The sequence below is a fragment of the Artemia franciscana genome, chromosome 13 (genome assembly GCF_032884065.1).
Source record: "Artemia franciscana chromosome 13, ASM3288406v1, whole genome shotgun sequence".
In the NCBI taxonomy this organism is placed as follows: domain Eukaryota; kingdom Metazoa; phylum Arthropoda; class Branchiopoda; order Anostraca; family Artemiidae; genus Artemia; species Artemia franciscana.
In genome coordinates this window covers 14,341,291-14,359,733 of record NC_088875.1, presented here as the reverse complement: position 1 = coordinate 14,359,733, position 18,443 = coordinate 14,341,291, and positions in this window count along the sequence as shown.

The following is an 18,443-nucleotide window of genomic DNA, read 5'->3' as shown; positions in this document are numbered from 1 at the left end:
AACACAGTCAAACTCTAAAACCTTAGAAGAGCTAGTGCCCTAAGACAAATTCCTAAAATCTGAATTTGATCAATCCAAAAGTAATGAAAAGCAGAAGAAGCTTCATATTAAAGTAAAATTAGAACACAGTCCAAAGCCCAAACCCTAGAAGGGTTAGTGCCCTAAGGAAAACTCACAAAGCGTGAGTTTAATCAGTGCAAAAATAACAAAATTCAGGAAAAGCTTTATATTAAACAAAAATGAAAACACAGTTAAAATCTAAAACCCTAGAAGAGCTATTGCCCTAAGACAAATTCCCAAAATAGGAATTTGATCAATCCAAAGATAATACGAATTGGAAAAACCATTATATTAAAGAAAATGATAACAAAGTCACACTCTCAAAACCTGGAAGGGTTAGCGCTCTGAAACAAACTCCAAAATTCTGAATTTGATCTATCCAAAAATAATTAAAATCGGAAAAAACTTTATATTAAAGATAAAAGAAAACACAAACTCTCAAACCCTAAAAGGGTTAGTGCCCTTAGACGATCTCCCAAAATCTGATTTTGATCAATCCAAAAATACCAAAAATCGGAAAAAGCTTTATATTAAAGAAAAATGAAATCACAGTCAAAGTCTAAAACCCTAGAAGAGCTATTGCCCTAAGACAAATTACCAAAATCTGAATATGATCAATCAAAAACCTTAAAAATTGAAGAAAAAAATTATATTAAATGAAACCACAATCAAAATTTCAAGTCCCTTGAATCTTGAGTAGATCCATGGTGAGTTTATAATTGAAAGAAATAGCCAAAAGATTGCCTGATCGTTTTTTCAATTGATGACCATTAAAACACTAGGTGGAAATATGCGCTGCTGGAAAACGGTTAGGGTTCGTGATAACAAACTATAAGTAAGGAGGGGCTCGGCTAAATAGTAATCAAAACTAAAGTGACATTTTGATATAAATAGATACATTAAAAAATTAACTTTTGCTGATTTCAAATAAATACGATTTATTGTTACCCGTCAAAAGTTATTAGCCTGAGAAAATTCAACTGATTCCTGAAAAAGGAGAAACACTTCTGAAAAATCAAGGAGTCTTATTGAAATTCGGAACATTTGATTCAGCGTATCAGAAAACCAGAATCTGATCCTACATAGATTTCAAGCTTCCATCTGCAAAAATATGGAATTTTTTTGCCACAAGAAAGATCACGGATACGTGTTTATTTTTTTTATTTTTGTTCTTTCCAGGGAGGATCGCATCATACCAATGGTCCAAAAAGATCAAAGGGGGTTCATTTGAACAAAAATTAAAAACCCTAGGACTCCTTTTAATTGACCCAAAAATTGGAGGGTGCTTAAAAATAATTTATTTTTAATCCATTATAAATAACAAGACAAAAATGGAGTAATGAATTACAAAAAGAAAGAGATAAAAATAAATAAATAAAAACAATCACCTAGAAAAAAACATGAGATCTTACTAATCCCATTTAAATCAATAGGGTTCGATTTCAGTTTCAAAATTGTATTCCACACGGCGTCAACAGAAATAGGTATAACTTGGTGCTTAGATAGACTCTTCGGAATGACATTTAATTACAACTATGATAATGATCAAAATGATGCGTAAAATTATCATTTCAGATGCGTAAAAATAGAATTAAAATGGACAACCTACATATACTTAATAATCAAAGTAACCAAATTATTGCTAGTATCTTATCTAAATTCTACTAATTTATAACATTCATCAGCTTTACCACGAGAAAAATTTAAACCCTTGTTGCACACACGTAAAATAACCACACGTAACTTTTTTTTAATGAATACACAAACATAAATTGGGAAGTGATCAATATCATCCTTATGTAACCGAGTTAAACAGAGTCTGGAGAATTAACTAGAGTTAGAGTAGCGTGCAAACATAAAACTCTAGAGTAGCGTGCAAAAAAGAGCATATGTTTTATTTCTATAAGAATTATTGGTTTTTGGTTTTTATTTACTTCTAAAAGAATTACATAGAAATTTATATCCTGTGATATAAGTACAATCTGAACGGTCAAAAAAACTGTTTTTTTTTTTTTTCAACTAAAAGCAAGGAGCATCATTAAAACTTAAAAATAATAGACACTATTACGTATATCAGGGGGGTTGCTACCTCCTTCATAATTTGCTCTTTAAGCTAAAGTATGACTTCTTGTCCCAATTCTGATCAACTTCCAAAGCACAAGCGCGGTTTAGATTCTGAAGTTTAAAAAACTTTTAAAAAGTAAAAAAGTTTTTAAAAACATTTAAAAAGCTCTAAAAAACTTTAGAGTAAAGAGCGAGGTATTTAGTAGGGACAACCATATCCGTAATAATTCCTGTTTGTTTGAGTTTTAATGATGCTCCTTACTTTTAGTTGAAAAATGTGTTTTTTTATTTAATAAACATTAAATACACCCCCCCCCCGGGGAACAAATACTAATCAGACACAAACTCACAGATATAAATACGTTCTGAGACCATACTGGCTATGCATGACGTATGAAAACAAGAAAGGAAATAATAAATGAAAAAACAAATAGGTGAAAAACGAGGATTTTGTCAGCCAGTAGCAAAATATGACAAACAAGCAAATATTTCGACAAGGACCTCCGCCAAGTCGTCCTCAGCGCTAAAAAAAATTAAGAAAGAGGAAAAAGACAAAAAGAAACGAAGAAGAAACAAACAACAAAATTTAACCTTCTTAAGTGAACTGTAGGAGCGGAAAAAAGAAAATGAATCAAACAACAAAAAACCAACTTGAAATCAATGAAAGAGAAGTTACCAATTATACTGAATAAGTATCCTTTGTCTTACAACAGATTTCACCTGTCTACAATTTCGGTTCTCATTAGATATGCGGACAGGTTGTCTTAATTAAGACTGGGCAAAAATATTCATAGAGTCTTTTAATATTAAATTGTTATAAATTGCGCTTAAGGAAATATCTCCCGTGTCTCTATTTATAGCCAAACTTCTATTTATACGTTTTTCTTTAACTCAATTGCCTCTTTAAAAGATTGCGGTAGGCTATTTACTGTAGATATTAAAGTTGCCTCTTCAAAAAGAACTAAATGGTCAGGATTTTCGTATATATGCTGGGCCAGAGCTGAATCAAAGTTATCATTTTTATTTTCAAATCTCAGGGACTTATCTATTGAAATTTTGTGTTCATGCAATCGTTCCCCTAGTTGTTGATGAGTCCTGCCAATGTAAAATTTTCCACATGAACACGGGACTCTGTAGATACCACTGCCTAGTATAGGGTCCGTTTTATCCTTTCCCGAGTTGAAAAAATGTTCAACTTTTTGTTCAGTTTTGAAAAAAAAGAGAGATTATGTTGTTGTTTTTTTAATTTTCCAAGTTTGTCGCTGAGTTTTGAGACGTATGGTAATGTAGTGAAAGTTTTTTTCTCAATTGCCAGTGTTTCAACCCCCTTGATTCAGTTACACTGGAAATTGAGAAAAAAAAGTTTCACTACATTACCATACTGGCTGATAAAATCCTCGTTTTTCACCTATTTGTTTTTTCTTTTTTCATTTATTATTTCCTTTCTTGTTTTCATAAGTAATGCATATCCAGTATGGTCTCAGAACGTATTTATATCTGTAAGTTTGTGTATGTATCTGTGAGTCTCAGAACGTATTTACGTCAAGCTTATGGGGAGCATTTGACCAATATTGTTTTAGATTTGTTAAATTGTGTTAAAAAACACGCAAATCTTATTTGTCAATTCAATTTCCTAGAAACTTGCAAAAGAAATCGAATTCTTCCTCCTTCTTTACGTTACAATTTACACTTAGGTACCCAATCTGAAGGCCCATTTAGCCAGAGAATGGGTTTCAAAACTCTAACACATATTTTAAAAGACCAAAGACTCAAAAGATATGTCATTAGTAATAAAATATATAATTTCGAATCTTTATTACATCAGATTTTATCCGTTCCAGATTTTTTCCAAATTTTAAATATCTAACAAAGGTCTTTCCAACACGTTTTTAATTTAGCGAAAACTCGCTTATCAGAAAAATTTTCAAAACTAGAATTTCAACATTTTCAACAAACACGGATTTAACTTCCTAGATTTTGTCCTGGCTCTCCTTTGGAAAATCTATCTTCCAAGGTTTTCACACCCAAGGAGCTAAGTATTCTATCAAAAGGACCTAAATTTGCAATGGCTCAGACACACGTAAATATATCAGAAATCATTACGAGTGTGGAGTCCGGTATTTTTAGCTCTCATTGTGAAGTTGAAAATCCAGACCTACTAAGAGGAGAAATAGTAAAGAGTATCCTTGATTATGAGCCGTCATGGTCGCTTACAACTCAATCAAAGGAAGAAATTAAAATCCTCCGAAATTTGAAAAAAGATGAAAATACAGTAATTACAAAAGCGGACAAAGGAAACACAGTTGTGATTATGGATTATGCAGATTGTCAAAATAAAATAAATACCCTTTTATTGGATAAAAATACTTGCAAAGAAATAAAAACTGATCCCACAGATAATACACCAAGCAGTTGAGAAAAGAATTAGAAATTTTAAAATACAATAGACTAATCACCCCTCATATGTACAGAAAATTTTACCCAAAAGTGTTCAGCCCCAAAATTTTATGGTCTACCCAAAATCCATAAGAAGGATTCTCCGTTACGTCCTATTGTAGCATGTTATAGTTCTCCAGCTACAGGTGTATGAAGATTCTTAGCTACAATTTTCAAGTCTCTTCTAGCAACACAGAAATTTCTTATAAAAAATTCCATGAAAAATCATAGTATAACAGAAAAAACTATCTTATCTAGTTTTGATACAGTTTCCATGTACACTTCATGCGATGTCCATAAATGTGAACAGGCCTTACAAAGAAAATTAGAGGAAAATTCTGCTTGGTCAGATTATAAAACCTTGGAAATTGACACAATACTGACGCTTGTACGTCTTTGCAACAAGTTCTCTTTATATTTTATGTTTTGAGAAAAAAATTTCCTTCGGGTCAAGGGCCTACCCATGGGCACTGTTTTGTCTCCTTTTTTGGCAAATTTTTACATGGATTTGATAGAACAGTCAGCTTCGAATAGTTTCCCCTTAAAACACTTTCTCTGATTTCGTTTCATTGATGATATTCTTGCTGTTTGGGTACGTGGTCAGGACTCTCTAAAAGGTTTTTTGGCACTTTTGAATTCTTATGATTCGAATCTTCAATTCACAATAGAACTGGAAGATTCAGGAAAGCTCCCTTTCTTGGATGGGACATATTGCAGTATATACCAGATGACTCCCATCTACAAAATTGAGGATATTTTTTTTTTCTACTAAAGGTAATTTTCATCAAAAAGGTTTAAGTACATCCAGGTTATCAAAGGAACATAGATACAAATATCTCAGATACAGAATAAGGTATTAAGTTTCAACTTTCTGGGAAACTAGAGGGAGAGTAAAACTAAATAAAAAAACACGGTACGTATCCAGATTGTGAAGAGGGTGCATGTGTAATATACTAAGAAAACAAGGGGGTACGCTGGAACTTTCCGAGTACAATATTGGGGATGTTGAACTAAATGAAAAAACACTATGTACATTCAAGTTTATAATGATAATACTATGGTATTAAGTTGATACTTCAAGACCTGTTGATGGGGTTTATAACTAAATATAGATGCTAAAATGGCCTATCTTCAATATATCAGGGATGGGCATTAAGGTGAAACTATTAGGGGATATTGAATTGTATATTGAACAAAATCAAAATTCACTCTATGCAGGTTGTCAAAAGGGCATACGAACGTTAATTAAGGAACAGCTTAAAGAAATAAAATCAACCTTTGAGGGCTACTACAAATATTGCTTATGCAATTAGTACTGCTTCTATTGTGACTTTTCCAAGTTTTGACTGATTGCGACTGAAATCCCAACCACTTGTTATTGCAATGGCCATTGCATGTGACTTTGACTGCATTAACTACTTTACTATAGCAAATAACAAGAAAATCCCTCAGGACTGGAGCAATACCAAAGAGGCATGGATATACTGGCCGGTAGGCTTCGTAAAAACAAATAGATATACGCATGCCTATATTTTATATTTTTGCAGATTGATACACTCAAAGCGGTTTCTAAAAAAAAGAAAGGATGGTTGTTGAAAGGCGGATTTTTAATGAAGCATGGAAAAATTTATGTTTTTTGTTGAAGTTAAAGAAAAACATTTGTGTTTAATCTGTCAAAAAAGTATTTCTATAGTAAAAGAATATAACTTGAAGTGACATTACGATACTGAGCGCAAAACTAAATTTTACTGTCTTGGAGGTGAATCTCGAAAAAACAGAATCGTTATCTTGAAATCATCACTCAAAAATCAGAAGAATATCCTCAACGTTGTCACAGGCATAAGCAAATCAGTTATGTGTGCCAACAACTAAGTGGCAGAAATAATATCAAAGCCTGATCGCCCATTTACCGACAGCAAACGTGTCAAAGAATGTGTCTTTTCTATTGCAGAGGAAGTTTGGCCTGAACGGAAAAGTACTTTTGTAAATATTAATCTCTACTAGAACTTGCACCCGCCGCATCGAAGACTTGGGTGCTAACTTGTGCGAACCATTTAAGGACTAAGCGCAGTGTTTTACGTACTTCTCTCTTGTATTGGGCTAAAGCATGGACATGTGGGATACAGCACAATTTCTAATATTTGTACTTGAATTTGATGAAAACTTTCATGAATATGTAGAATTGTTTAAAATATGTGGTCTTAACGGAGCTACAAAGGGGGAGGATTTATTTCATCGCTTGGAACAAGCTCAGGTTCCATGGGGCTTGAGCTGAGATAAATTAATCAGCATCACCACGGACGGTGGAAAAAACATGAGCGGTCATAATAAAGGTGTCGGTGGGAGAGTCAACAGCAAACTTTCTAGAGTCTGGGTTTGAATTTCCATATACATTTCACTGTATTGTCTATCAAGAAGCATTATGTTGCAAGGTTTTATCGTTGAGAGAAATAATGGATGCCGTTATATCTGCTATTAATTTTGGTGACGTGATGTATTACTGTGAAGTAAGATGACTAAGCCGATGATCAGTATTTCAACGATTTTTTTATTTAAAAAAAGAAATTTGTATCTTCAAGGAGATGAAAGAAAAGGTAATACCCAAATTTTACAGCAAGCAGTGGGTTGTAGATCATGAGTTTTCAATTAATTTGATTACAGAACCGAATCTACTCAATGGACGTTTAGAAGCAAAAAATAAATTTATATGCCAGATGTATTCAGATGTTAAAGCATTTTAAATGAAACTAACATTGTTCATCAACCATATCGATGAAAGAAAGCTCCATCATTTTCCGTATTGCAAAATAGCAGTAGAAGAAGCGGATATAAATTTTATTTGGCAAAATACTAAAATGAAAGGTGGACTAATACCACTTCAAACTGAGTTTGAAAACCGATTTGCTGATTTTGGAATGATCTCACGTAAGATGGATATTTTCGAGAACCCCTTCGCAGTGGATGCCAATAACGTACCAAATCGAAACGAATAGATTTGCAAAGTGATCCACACTTGTTTAGCTATTAAAGAAAAAACAAATTTGGTGGATTTCTATGGAAGTTTGTCCTCTGGAAACTGCTAGGATTTAAAAGTTTGCTCACTAAATAATTACTATGTCTGGTAGTACATATTCATGGGTATAATTTTTCAATTCTGAATTATCGAAAAAACATACATTGTTCTCGGTTATCGGATAAACATTTAGACGCAATACTACGCGTCCTACAACAAAATTGCAAGCTAATGAAAAAAAAATGCAAGTTAAATGCAACAACAAAAATTTCATGATTGTATTAACTACAATAAATATCGTAGAAATATACACTAAGGGTTTAATTTTACACTTAAAACATTTGCACTTTTGTAATACTGATTTGGTATTAATAAAATGATTGATGAACAGAAAAACAAACATAAAAACTTGAACAGAAAACTGAACATGAACGGAAAACTTACTACTTCTGCATGGGGTTCTTGAGCTTGGATATTTGAGCTGAGCTTTTTTAAATCTGGACTCAATGATGCAGGTAGAGTTTGTCAGAGCAAAAATTTCCTTTCGAATGGGTTGCTATTCCGTAGACGGTAGTTGACGCTCTGACCTGTAATCATCAATAAGATGACTAAAGGATACCCTCTATGATTTACTGAAAGAGGTAGAAGTAACCAATTTAATCGACATGAAAAGAGAAGCTCCTGGAAAAGCAATTCAGGAAGCTGAATATAGCAGAAAATTTGGTGCTTTGGGAGGAACGGTTAAATAGGAATTTTAATTCCATTGACACTGCAGTTTCAGGAAATCAGAATAAGTTTAATTCCAATTCATGAATATCAAAAGTGCTATCATAGCCACGTGAATAACATTTACCGCACTGAAAATATTGAGCATACATGTCTTCGTCGTACCGTCAAGGTACACCTGAGTGATCGCATATCAAACGTGGATATACGAAGAATATTTGATAGGAAGAGATATGGTGCCATCACGGTCAAAGAGATTTGACTAAAGTGGTTGGGCCATGTTTTACGGAGGACACCAGAGTCCTCCGTAAAACAGATTCATCCCTGAAAATTTCATTTTTCTAACTAGACTTTTAACCATGAAAACCATGGGAAGACTTTTAACCATGAGAGTCAGGCCACTGACCCTCACCCCAAGCTAGGACTTGGGATTTTTTTTGCCACACTGGGATTTGAACCCGTACTCCCATGGACAGCGTAATTCTCCAAGGTATCACATTGAAAAGGGGGCTTCGTGGTTCATGAAAAACTGAAATTTATGTACAAAAGAGCTTCTTGCTGATAAAAGTAAAGGCATAAAAATTGAAAAAGCAATAATAGATCAATAGCTCAATCAATAAGAAATGAGATAATGTGGGTGATTTAGTGACTGGCAAGGGGGGTTATAACCCTAGTAAGATTGATAAAAGGTGTTCCAAAGCGTTTCCACTCTTCTTGAATACTTTTCTTGTTCTACACTGCTCCTAGACTATTCTAGACTGTTCCTATTATATTCTAGGCTGGAGGTGCTTTGTCATGGCTTCAATTAAGCTCGGTAAGGGAATCTAAAACTGGGATTGTTAATATCTCCTTCACAAGATAGTGAAAAGTAGCTAAACTAGAATTTTACCATGTTTCCTTCTAAAGAGCCCCAAATCTATGCTAAAACCTGAAATAATACCAACATCAAATTTTTAAGGTCGTGTAACCCTACTATTCTTTAATTTTCAGTGTTTCGGTCTAATTATATAAAGGACAACTAAAAGCTACTTTTCATGCCCAGTAAAGCAATAAAACCACAGTAACTAAATTACCAGCCTGGAAATGATCAAACAAGATCAAACCCAGAAATGATCAAAATACATCAAAGAAGCAAGTACTGTCCTTTCTTCAGCACGAATGTTTCTGTAACAACGTGAATTCACGCCCGATTCTCAAACATTCTTCACCCGATTCTTCACAGATTCTCCCGTACAACGTGTATAATTCAGAGAACTTACGCCTTCACTGGCTTGAACGGTGTTTAAAGGATACCATCTACATTCTCATGAGGTAGGATAGCATTTCAGGCTCTGCTTACTAGGCTAGGAGGCCCAGTTTCGACTCATGAAGTTGCAAGAAGTCACATCTTTTGGCAAAACGGATTTAAAATCTGAGGACCCTGATTTTATTTCTTAGACCGTTTTTATAAAAAACATCCTTCTTCAGTAAGCTCTTAGTAGCGACTAAAAGACTTTGTTGAGACTGTCATCAAAGTTCTCTCATCAACTTTCTGTTTAGTAATGAGCAGCACAATCTTAGCATTTTAAGAAGCAAAAACGTTTATCTGACCAGAAAGGTCAGATCACAGTTGTAAAATCTTTTCAATTTGATCGCTTAAATATTTTATGTGAGCACCATAAATACATTTTTGAGATTGAATGCTGTAAGAATAGATTTGAAAACTAATGTTAAGAGATCTAAGTCGCTAAGACTAAGAATGAGCAAAGATGAAGAGGGGAGGAGGCTGGGTAACAATATGCTTGAGTACGTGGACGACAGCTTCACTTATCAAAGTAATGTTTTTATACAAGTTGCTGAGTGTAGTGAAGGTTTTAAGAGTAGAATAAGCAAGGATCAAGGTTTTTTTTATAGTTGAAAAGAGTTTGGAAGTCTCTACACAAACATCAAAATACTGAAAGTTCATTTCCGTGGACAGCTTCATTTATCAAAAAAATATTCCTATGAAGAAATAAGACGACATTTAGAAGATGAAATTTTGATGAACAGCAGTTTTCTCGTATTAAACGTTATTAATAATAATTTGATTTTTTTTTTTACAGAAGTATCACCCATATATCGAAGCTTATTGTATCATTTACAGAAGTACAAATGTATCATTAATATTTACAGTGTATATGGATTCTTTCTTTTTCTTTTATCCGTCAGATAGACTTGATTTGCCTGATTTGACTTGATTTATTGACAAAATAAAAAACAATACATACACTTACTCCCTTACTGCCAACATGCCAGAGGCTATAAACGGCCACTACGGAGATTTGAGAAATCAATGATTTGATAAAAACACAAGAAAAAAATTGACAAACATATCATCAAACAAAAATATCCTTTTTCTAATATCATTAAGCAGAAAAACTAAACAAACAACACACAAACAAAAACTCAACAACAACAAATGAAAGCATTTTTTTTTTCATCTATTCAATAAGCTATTTTTAATTAATTTTTTTTCAGACCGAGATTAGCGAAATCAATTCTTCTATATATTTGGGCAATATAAGAGTATTCCACATATGAAAGGAAATAAATCACTTGACAATATTATTGCATTTACATTTTTCACAAAACATTAAACGGAAAAACTAAATAAACAGCTTTTGTCTACTCAATAATTTTTTTTTTTCGGAACGAACTTAGCGAAATCGGTTCTTTAATATAGTTGGGCAACATGATCAACACCTCTACACCAACTTGTCGTAATGACAGTGCACCTTTATGGCTGTTTCGCATTTCTGATATGAGTAAATTATTTTTAGATGAGGTTGTTGGGTATGAATTATATTCTGAAGCCGTTTGAAACATATTAAGTTGCTTCAGTCCAAATAGTGCTAAAGAATCGATACACGAGTAAACCAAACTTGCAACTTGAAGCATGGATATTTTAGAAATATTTAGAACTTTTACCAGGCGGAATGAATCACCTGTAAAGTATTTATATGAAAATAGAGTTTTTACTGCTCGATTTTGTATTGCTTGGATTTTATGTGCATTATAATTAAACAAATTAGACCAAAGAGCCCATCCACACTCTAAATATGAAGAAACCAGAGTCTAATATGCAGTTTTAAGTTCTTCATGAGGAATAAATGAGAAATAGTCATATATGATTTTACTTTGGGCAAAGCCTAAAAAAAAGTTATTTTTGCTACCTTTATAGGTTGGTAGTTAATGATAAATAAAGGAAAAAGACAGGTGGCTTGATGACTCAAAATGATACAAATGGGTACCATAAATTTACCTTGAAGCAAAAACTTTACAATTGAGAGCAAGATATTGAGTAGGGGAGTAATTTCTATTGGTTTTAAATTTGATATTGCTCCTTATTTTCAGTTGTATTTTTTTTTTCGTTTAATTTCTGATCGTTTACATCTGAGTTAACTTTGGCTAGTTAATATCTGAACGACCTAAAATACTTTTTTCAGGGTTAGGGAGCCGGTTAAAGGATTCTATGGACCTACCGTCTGTTCTACTGAATAATCTGGGTAATATTGCTATTAAAATTACTTCTTTTTTGTACCAACTGGGACCAATTATCTTTAATTCTTTCATGTCATATAATTTCGGTCAACCCAAACGCCTAATGAAAATTTTTTAAGACCTTATATTACTTGCGCGTCACTCCCACCCCCCCCTCTTTTTCACTGATTCAAGTTTTTTAACCTGTTTGAGGAAAAAATTCTAAATTTCAGAATTTAACGATTGAAAGAAAAGCGAATATTATTGTTTTATTTTTTCAGGTGATGCAGTTTAAAAAAGTAGAATCCTTTAACATTCGACAAAATCCTGGGAAATTAAAAAGTTAAGAAAAATCCCTTTGAAATCAAAATTTGTTTCTATAGAATGGTGAAGTTTAAAGAAAACGAGAAATACATTGATAAATTTATTATTCTACAATGAAATTAAACCATAAGAGCCATCGTTACATAGCATTAAAAACCACAATATCAAATGCTCTAGCAAGGCTCCCTGGCCAGGAATACAAGAAGAAAAATATAAAAGTGAAAAGCATAAACACAAAATACATTTACAAATGAAGATGAAAAGGAAAGTCAGCGGGCCCCGACGGACTGTATCATAAAGCGAAACCAAAAAAAAACATACCTATTAATCTTTCCACAATTTCAACTTTTACTTGAGACACTGCTCACTTAAGCATAAGAAATAAAAAAATAGCGTTAAATCTAACTTAGCTTGAAAGCCAATACTAATGTCATCTATAATCACAGTATAATAATTGGCAGGGACTTCACTAGCCTTTCACTTTGGGGGGGGGGGGATGTTCCCCCCCCCCAAAGATGTTCCAACGAATCTTAGGCAAGTGCCGACGAAACAAATTATCCTGGTGTCGGTACCCTTTGTTGAAATTTAAACTAAAAAAAAAACATGTCATCTATTATAGTTTAAAACATTTAAAAAAAGATGAGACACATGATAAAACCCCTTACGAAAGAATCAGCTAAATGTTAAGCCGGTGATGCTTTACATCTTTCCATTTGTCTACAAGAGGGTTGAGGTTGATTTTGGTCAGCATGTCTTTTTCTGACATAATAAGCATGAGATGGTCAAGTCTTACGTCTCCCATTGTTGACCTCAATCTGTTCTTCACGATCTTCATTTTACTGAATATTCGTTCACCTTCAGCCGATGTTACTCCAATATTTTTTGCAAATAGGAATGATTTGTACACTAAGGGCAATCCTCTTCTATTCTTCTTCGCTAGAGAGAATAGCTGGGCAAACCCAACTACGCTTCCAGAAACTCTGTCGTTTTCACGCTTTCAAAATTCTGCAAAAATTTCCAGTTCGGACTGGGACGCTTGGACAGGAATATCTACTATTGGGAATGTGGCACTGAAAGCTTGAAACTGCGAAGGCTCATGGTTCACGAGGCAATCAAAGATAGAAAGTACCAGCTCCTTTGTTTCTACGAATCCTAGGAACAACTCTTCACCTACGACTGTTAAAATTTTCTTAGACTCAGTAGCATAAAATGTGGCAAGCGACATTTGCAACACTTCATTTGTTCTGTCGCCCTCGGTGTATCTTCAAGAAAGCCGCTACTGACGATGGCATCGTCTATTTTCCCCCCTCCAACCAAGAGCAGAATTCTTCGTCAGTCATGGGACAATCATCGTCCTCTTCTCCGCGAATTAATTGCTTGGCCATACTAACAGATGCCGTAACATGACCAGCGAGTTCGCTCTCGTTGCTCATGAATTGTTTGATGACAGTCACCGTGACATTCATCAAGTTGTATGCACTGACAATATCCAGCTGTACTGCTTGAATTTCACGAATCAGGATGTTTGTTTAAGAAAGTAATGCCCTCATGAACATCAGCTCTGCTATGAATTCGAATCTAGTAATGGCACTAAGAAGCCCGTCCAACTTTGAGTTGGTGTCTGCATCAAGGGTGTCTGAATTTGCCAGTTCTGTCAGCTGTCCAACAACTACTGGAATATAACCCCAAAGCGCTTCAAGTGACTCCGATCTTGCAAACCACCTTGTTTCTGACATTCCCTTTAGATGAACCTTGTCTTCAACTTGTGGTACAGATTGAAGCGCTAGGATCCCCCGGTGAACAAATTATTTGTTTGCTGTAAGACACCAAACATGTTGCAGGTCAAAGAGCTTGATCCACAGCAATGTTACACTATATTGCCCCCTCTGTGGGCGAGGCACCTGAGTTTCTTGGAAATGTGAGCCTGTGCTCCCTCGAAACGATCGATCATGTTGCTGGCAAAATCATAGTATTGAAATGCCAGTAAGTCTTCATTGATACCAAGCCCCCTTATAGCTTGCAGAACTTCTTCGGAAAGATCTACTCCTTTCTTCGACTCATGATCAACAATGGTGAGTAAGTACTCTTTGGTGGCTCCTTCGACTTCAATGTATAGAACACTTACAGCAAAATGTTCTTCGTGGCTGACAGTCGGTGTTCCATCTGCAAACATAGATTGTCTAGCTAAACATAGTTGCCCCCTTCATGATCTTTGCCATGAAATGTAAAATTTTGTTTACCTAGAGTGGTGATGAAAGTGATGGATCGATGTCCTCTCTCCTTTTCTTTTTCTGACTCTGTATCCTTTCTGAATTTCTCCTTGTCAACTAAGTAGGGTAAAGACTTGTCTCTTTCTGCAAAAGAAATGAGATCACCAACAGAAGCTTTATGGCCATTTGATTGGAAATGAGTGACTGGCATTCCAGGTTTGACACCCTTGCTGCACATCTTATGCCAGTTTCTAGTTCCAGCAACAAAAGCCGCATCTTTGTTCCTGTATTAGCGTCCAGGTCCAGTTGGGAACAAAGAACACGCGAAGCAGTATACCAAATCTTTTTCCACAATATACTCTAAGTGCAGGTACTTATTATAGCAGCTTTTAACGAAGCACAGTTGGTGTTTGGAACTCGTTGCTTCGATTCCCTCGTTTACTGGGAAGTTGAACATTTGCTGAAAAGGTCCTAGCTCAATAAGTTTCAGCTTTTCAGAGTCGGAAAGTTGTTCTTTCCTCAACCCAGGATCATGCTCAACTCTACAATTCCAACCCGATGTAGAGTTTTGGCCTCTGACTCAACCGATTCACTTCTCTTTCCTTTTTGAGCAATGAATTTCTCAGACTGATTAGTAAGTCTATTTCCGTATTCAATATACGATCACCCGTTGTCTAGTGCCTGTTATGCAGCATTCAAAGTGTTGGTAACGGAATCTGATCTAGCTGCAAGTGTCAATTCTTCTGCTGCCTCCGTACCTTCAATAATACAAGAAAGAAGAGCGAAGATATTGCCGATTCCTACCGTCTCTTCCAGGTCAGTATCTGAATTTAGGGGCATCTCCTCTTTCAGCAAAATCCTCAGTAACAGTAAGCAGATCGAAAGTACCTCCAGTTGTCTCGGCCGTATTTTCTTTTACTGAGGTTGCTGCATTTGAAGCAGATGGACCAGCGAGAATTTTTTCAAATGCTGTCTAAAAATTACGCCGATTATTTCACAGTAATAAATCACGGGCTTAGCCTACGTTGTGTAAAATTTCCTACCAAATCAGTTCTAATCTGGTCACAAAGGGTATAGCCGTATAGGGATGCACCTATCTTGACGTTTAAATCAGCCATGCCAGTATCATTCACATCTACTCTTTTGTCAGCCCCCACCCCATTTTGTATTGTTCAGTCATCAAATACTCATGTTCGTGTTGATAGTTTGAATTGTGTCTTATTTCCCATTACCGTTCGCACTTCTTAGCAAAATATCTTTTCATGATCATGGATCGAAGACCTGAGACTTCAGAATCTGGCAATAAATGCAATCACATTTATTAGACGTTTTTTCCAAAGGCCATAAACAATTTTATATTACGCTGTTTCGCACATTAAAAACAAGAAAGAAATAACCGGGAAACAGTTCAGGCGGATATCAACGAACACTTTTTGTGAATAGAAGCCATATGTAAACAGAAAAAGATATGTTCTGTTGCCAGCTGCTTATTGTCCAAAATAAGTAATGCCTAAAATCTGTGTCTTTTTCCTTATACACCTGAAAATTGTGCTAAAGAACAACATTAAAAGCACCGGACCGTAATTCCTCTATGCAGCTTATTTGAAATGCTTAATCCACGTTAAGCAGAAGCTTTCACGTGAAAATGCGCTAAGAAAACTTCTACACGATGTAAAATGTGTGCTTCTGTGTGGGCAAGTCTCTAGCACTGCCTGTTTCTCTAGTAAATTCCTATTCCGACTTCCCGAGTTAATTCTAAAAAAGGGCTCCGAGAAAGGTTAGTATAGCTTGAACATATTCCATATCCAGTTTCTTGTACAAAAAATTTTGCAGTATAAGGACGCTCAATATTTGGAACAGAACAACCACTGCCTCATACACAGGACTATCTTTTGTATCCGAACAATCGGCAACTGCTCAGCTAAATGAATTGCTAATTATTTCTTATTTGAAAGTCCTAAGTAAATGTCTAATAATTTTTTTCGTTTTGCCCTTTCTGGGAATCCCAGTTCTACATCAAATTATTATTGTTTCTCCCTTCCTGAAAATCTTAATATTCCTTCATTTTAATATTTAATTCACTTTAATTACGTACATCTGAAATTGTCTCGGAAGGCAATAACTACATCTTTAGGGAAAAATATATTTTTCAGCTCTGTTTGACGATAAGATTTTCCAACAATTAGTTAGTCGGATAAGTTTGTGACAGCTAGCCTGTGTGTTTAGTGTCCAAATTTCGGGAGTTTTGCCTCCCTAACTATTACGTGTATAATTATACTTGCAACAAGGGCACGAGGAGGCTGCGACTCTGAAGCACTAAAAGAAGAGGCACTGCTAAAGACTGATTCAATGCTTTTTGCTGTGATAAATTGTCTGAAGCTTACATCCTAGTGTTCAAGATCACTTTTGCCAACCAGCGATTCTTCTGGGGTTTTCTGCGAGCCACCTGGATGAAACAATATCTGAATGTCAAACAGGGTCGTCTTTTACACTTTCTTTGACTTAATCTTCACCTCAGTTCCGTTTTTCAGTTCTCCGGAATGATGCTTTTGCAAGTGGGAAGCTCGATAATCTGAGTCGAATTCAAAATGTGTCTCGTCTTTCTTTCTTTCCTTGCAAACTTCACAAACAAGCTTCGTCCTAGTTCTGGCTCTTTTTCTCTGTCCTCCAAACATTTTTCTTTATTGCAACACAGCACAATACAATACGCCAAACTTTCGTATCTTATGGTTCTCGATCCAATGTTGCACTAATTCAAATCACACTTACTTTGGCATTTTGGAATTTGATACAACTGGTGGCCTAATTTGAGCTTCCCTCGTTCACAGTAAACCGGTTCGGTTTCCTATCGAAATAGCATTTCGTGTATTTCGAATCGAATTTCGAATTTCGTGTATTTCGAGATCTTCGGCTGCATCGGTTTCATCCCCGATGCTGTATTTCTGAAGTTCCGAATTGCTGCAAATTCTTATCAGCTCTTTTGTTACGTTTAAAACAGAGATGGTTATCAGGATTTGCCCAACTTTAATTATGTAGTAGTTGGAGCTAATAGTGCGGCGCTACGTATGTTTTATTATATGCTTTCCGATGAAAGTTGACAGAACTAGCTTCAACCTGTGTTTGCTAGTGGTAGTCTGTGCCGACAGACCCGTAAACTTTCGAGCGTTGTCCAACGAAAGTCGACAAACTTTTGTTTCTTATATGCTTTGAAGAATTTGCTTTAATCTATGTTTTTTGGCGGTCTGTGCCGACAGACAAGTAAACTTTTGAGCACTGCCCGACGAAAGCTTACAGAATTAGCTTTTTCATGTGTTTGTTGGCACTCTGTGCCGGCGGACTAGTAAAATTTAGAGCGTTGTCCGACGAAAGCTGACAAACTTTTGTTTCTTATATGCATTATAGAATTTGGTTTCATCTGTGTTTGTTGGCGCTCTGTGTCGACATACAAATAAACTTTCGAGCAATGCCCAACGAAAGCTTACAGAATTAGCATTTTTATGTGTTTGTTGGCGCTCTGTGCCGACGGACTAGTAGACTTTCAAGTGTTGCCCCACGAAAGCCTATAGAATTAGCTTTTTTATGTATTTGTAGGTGCAACTGTTTCGACAGACTAGTAAACCTTCGAGCGTTACCCGACTAACGCTTACAGAATTGGCTTTTTACGTGTTTTTTGGAGCTTTGTGCCGACGGCGAGTAAACCTTCGAGCATTACCCGACAAAATTTGATAAAATATTGATTTTATCAAATACCTTAGCTTGATCCAGTAAGAACACATAAACTGGAATGTCCTGCTCCAGCAGATCAATTACTGATTCATAAGCTATATTAGATTTGTTTCAATAGACATGTCTTTTCTGAAGCCATGCTGACCACCAAACAGAGAGCCGGTTTTGGTCATATGCACTATAATTACATACTTGACCAGCCTTTTGATAATTTTGGCCATAACCGAGGGCTTCAAGTTGATCGTTACAAAAAGTTTCTGTTTCCCATTTAACTTGAAGTATTTACTCATATTCAAATGACGGAGCACTAATAAATTATAAGTAACAACAATTCTGATAGAAAAAGAGGCCAATCATTTCACTTTTGGTTTGATAAAAATATACTT